At 40.4% G+C, this 3,637-nt stretch overlaps 1 protein-coding gene across 3 annotated transcripts in view; it reads right to left on the minus strand.

The window, feature by feature from the left end:
- LOC135198489 (uncharacterized) overlaps window positions 1-3,637 on the minus strand; it is a 190,719-nt gene that overhangs the window by 120,432 nt on the left and 66,650 nt on the right. The window lies entirely within an intron of this gene.

The following is a 3,637-nucleotide window of genomic DNA, read 5'->3' on the forward strand; positions in this document are numbered from 1 at the left end:
CGTTTGGAGAGATAGAGAGAGAGAAGAGAAGAAGAGAGAAGAGGAGAGAGAGAGAGAGAAACTATACATTCACTTGGAAAACGAAAGTATTGTCAATATCTTTGTGAATTTAAGTTATGGTGAGAGAGAGAGAGAGAGAGAGAGAGAGAGAGAGAGAGAGAGAGAGAGCTACATTCAATTGGAAGTACGAAAGTATAGTCCAAATAACGACGTGAATTCAATTTATCGTTAAAATTTATGAAGTTGTCTTCCAGTCACACGACAGAACGAACCTTCCCTTCCCCCACCCCCTTCCCCCCCCCCCCTCCCCCCCCCCTCCCCCCCCCCCACCGACAAACATCTTCTCCCCAATCCTCCCCATAATAAACTCCGCCACCCAAAGCAGACCCAACTTCATCTCGTCTGCTTAGGGTCAATTAACATTAATCATTCAAGAGGTTTTAACAGAACCAGTCTTCGGGCCCCGAAAAGGATCGAATAAAGTTGCAAATATTTGGATCAGCTTTTGCAGTGCATGTTAATGGCAGGAAATGGACGCGGGGTGCAGCAGCATTGCAGCATTGCACACATGCCTTCTGTTTTCCGAGTTTTAAAGAACATTTGCAAAACATTGTTGACTCAAGGTTCGAGGCGACCTTCTTAATTGGTAAATATTTGAGATGCAACGTTAACGTTGTCTAGATGATGTTAATGGAAGTGACAAATGAAAAATAGACTTTAATCTCAGCGAATAAATTTACGAACGTACACGAAGAAAATTTAGGATAATTAATGGAACCATGAAATTATGGTAAACACAAGGAAAATGCTACTACTGTTAAAGACATGGAAATAAAAGAAATAGGAGAAGAATAAGAAGAAGAGGGATCAGTGATGAAGAAAATGGATTGATGAAAGAAATTAAATTTATATCCGCATATTAAACCAAAAACTCCTTTTGTTCGGCCTGTTGATTATCAACTATTTTAGAATGTGGTAATTATTTTATATAAACTTTGTTGTGCAAGTATTGTTGCTGTAAAGAAAATTCATTATTTAGCACTGCTGCTGTGTATTAAAGTTCACTGTTAAGTACTGCTACTGTAAATATTCACTATTTAGTATTGCTTTTGTAAATGTTGACTTTTAGTATTGCTGCTGTATATAAAGTTCACTATTAAGCATTTCTGCTGTATATAAAGTTCATTATCAAATATTGCTGCTGTGTATAAAGTTCACTATTTAGTGTTGCTGTTGTAAATAAAGTTCACTATTTAGTATTGCTGCTGTAAATAAAGTTCACTATTTAGTATTGCTGTTGTGAATAAAGTTCACTATTAAGCATTTCTGCTGTATATAAAGTTCACTATTTAGTATTGCTGCTGTAAATAAAGTTGAATATTTTCTCATCTACTTTCAGTAAAATCCTTTACGTCTATTTACTTCGACGTTTTACAAGGAATCCTGGACAGCAGAGAATAAACGTACATAGCAGTGACTGATTGATTGACGTTTATTATATACATGGAATCACAACGGTTTTATTTACAAACTCGTAAAAAGGTACAATGGATGAAAGGTCTTTTAGTATTAAATTAAATATTAGTCAGTCAAGATATATCCTAAGATTTGTTTACTTTCATAAATATTCCCATTAATGATCAGCATCTTTTAAAAATATAAAAAAAAGGTTCAGAAAAATTAATCGTCACATTGTGACGAATTAGCGTTTTGTAATTAAATGACTCCAGCGTCAAACCACGTTTAATTTCATGGTCAATTATCAAGACAATACCGAAAGCATCGACGTCACTCTGACTGAGTGACTAATATGGCATCATCCCTTATCTTATCTCAGAGCCACCAGATATTTAAGCCGCTAACCTTTACGGTTTGATTATATCGGTCACCAACAGAATGAAGAAACAGTTAATCACATTTTGTGATGTCTGGGAGAACTGTGGAATAACACACTTGATATCACTCGAGGGGAATTTTTGAAAGGACTGAAACTTAGCGTGAGGCTAAGAGAAGCATAACCGATAAACAACGCAAATCACAACCCCAACAACAACAAAAATAACAACAAAAAAGGCGAGAATCCCTTTTAATTTACTCCCTTCTTCTTTTTCCCATCGAACTGCGTCTGGGTCCTACATGATTTGGCACCTCGTACTAAAACAAGCGCCCCGAACAGGGGCACACAGGAGGAAGAAGGGGGTTGACGAGAGAGAGAGAGAGAGAGAGGGAGGAGGGTGGGGTCGGACCCTCGGGAAACCATTAGCTGGGCGGCACATAGCCCCAAGATAAACACCCTGACAGGTAAGACAGATTAGTAGGCAGGACCCAAGATAACACTCCTGTTGATCACTGATGGAACATGATCTACATGAGAGAGAGAAGCCCTGTCCAAACACAGCTGTACGCATTGGCGTAGTCTCGCGTCTGTGAGGAGCTGCTACCTACCTAATGCTTAACCTCTCCCCCCCACCCACAACTCCCCCAAAACCCACCCGACACACAACCTAGGCCTGTTCTTATCCTGCAAGACTCATTTTACATAGATTCAGCACTTCATAAAGTATGTGTTACAGCGGTAGTGAAGCCTAAGTGGAGGGGGGTGGGGGATGTTGGGAGTACCCCTCCCCCACCATCCACATCTCCCCGAGAATAGAATATATATATATATAGACTTTCGGCCAAAGGCCAAGCGCTGGGCCCTATGAGGTCATTCAGCACTGAAACGAAAATTGACAGCATAGAGGTTTGAAAGGCGTAACAGGAGGAAAACTTCTCAGTTACACAATGAATCAATTGTCATCAGTGGGTGGAAAGTACGATGAAAGACAGAGAATATGAACGGAAGTACAGTAAAAGGAATGAAAGGGGTTTCAGCTAAGGGCCGAGGGGACACTGCAGAGAACCTTAAGTAACGCCTACATTGCACGGCATGAGGTGTAATGTAGGGCCTATCCCCAAAGTCTAGGTCTGTCCTCGGCGCCTGAAGATTCATTTTGCACAGATGACTCAGATCCCCGCTGTGCCACGGTTTGGGAGCCGGATCCGAAGACCAATCAGAGAGACGACGACGCCTCCAATATTGGCAATCAGCCCGGCAATATGAGCGTTATGAAGAGCTGATGATCTTGCGTGACGTCACCTCACACCTTGCAGTGATCTCATCTCGCACGGATATCACAACCAACCATTTTACTGCTTAATTCCCGATCCCCGGCCATAAAACTGATTGTCTCTCGTACAAGACGAAGTGGCTTTTCGAAAGCAATCAGGGGCAGCCATTCCGCGACACCCGATCTAAACATTTGGTCAGTCGAGACCCTAAACGGCTAATGAAATCCAATACGCCGAGATTTCTTTTTACGTTTAGTCCTCTGTGAAGTCATAAAAACCCTAATGGTTCTCCAAACAACGGCAAAAACAACGAAAGGCTCAAATGTTCCTAATGATAATCCCCTCGATAAAAAGCACCATTGGTCCAGAGGACTCGCCACGAATAAAAAAAAAAAAAAAAAAAAAAAAAAAATCCAAATAAAACTACGTCTGGCCAGATGAGCACCAAAAGAGTATCCTATGGAATAACTCAGACTCCTAATAATAATGATAATATGGTAATAATAATAATATAAACAATATTAGA

Source organism: Macrobrachium nipponense, chromosome 22 (assembly GCF_015104395.2).
Source record: "Macrobrachium nipponense isolate FS-2020 chromosome 22, ASM1510439v2, whole genome shotgun sequence".
Classification (NCBI taxonomy): Eukaryota; Metazoa; Arthropoda; class Malacostraca; order Decapoda; family Palaemonidae; genus Macrobrachium; species Macrobrachium nipponense.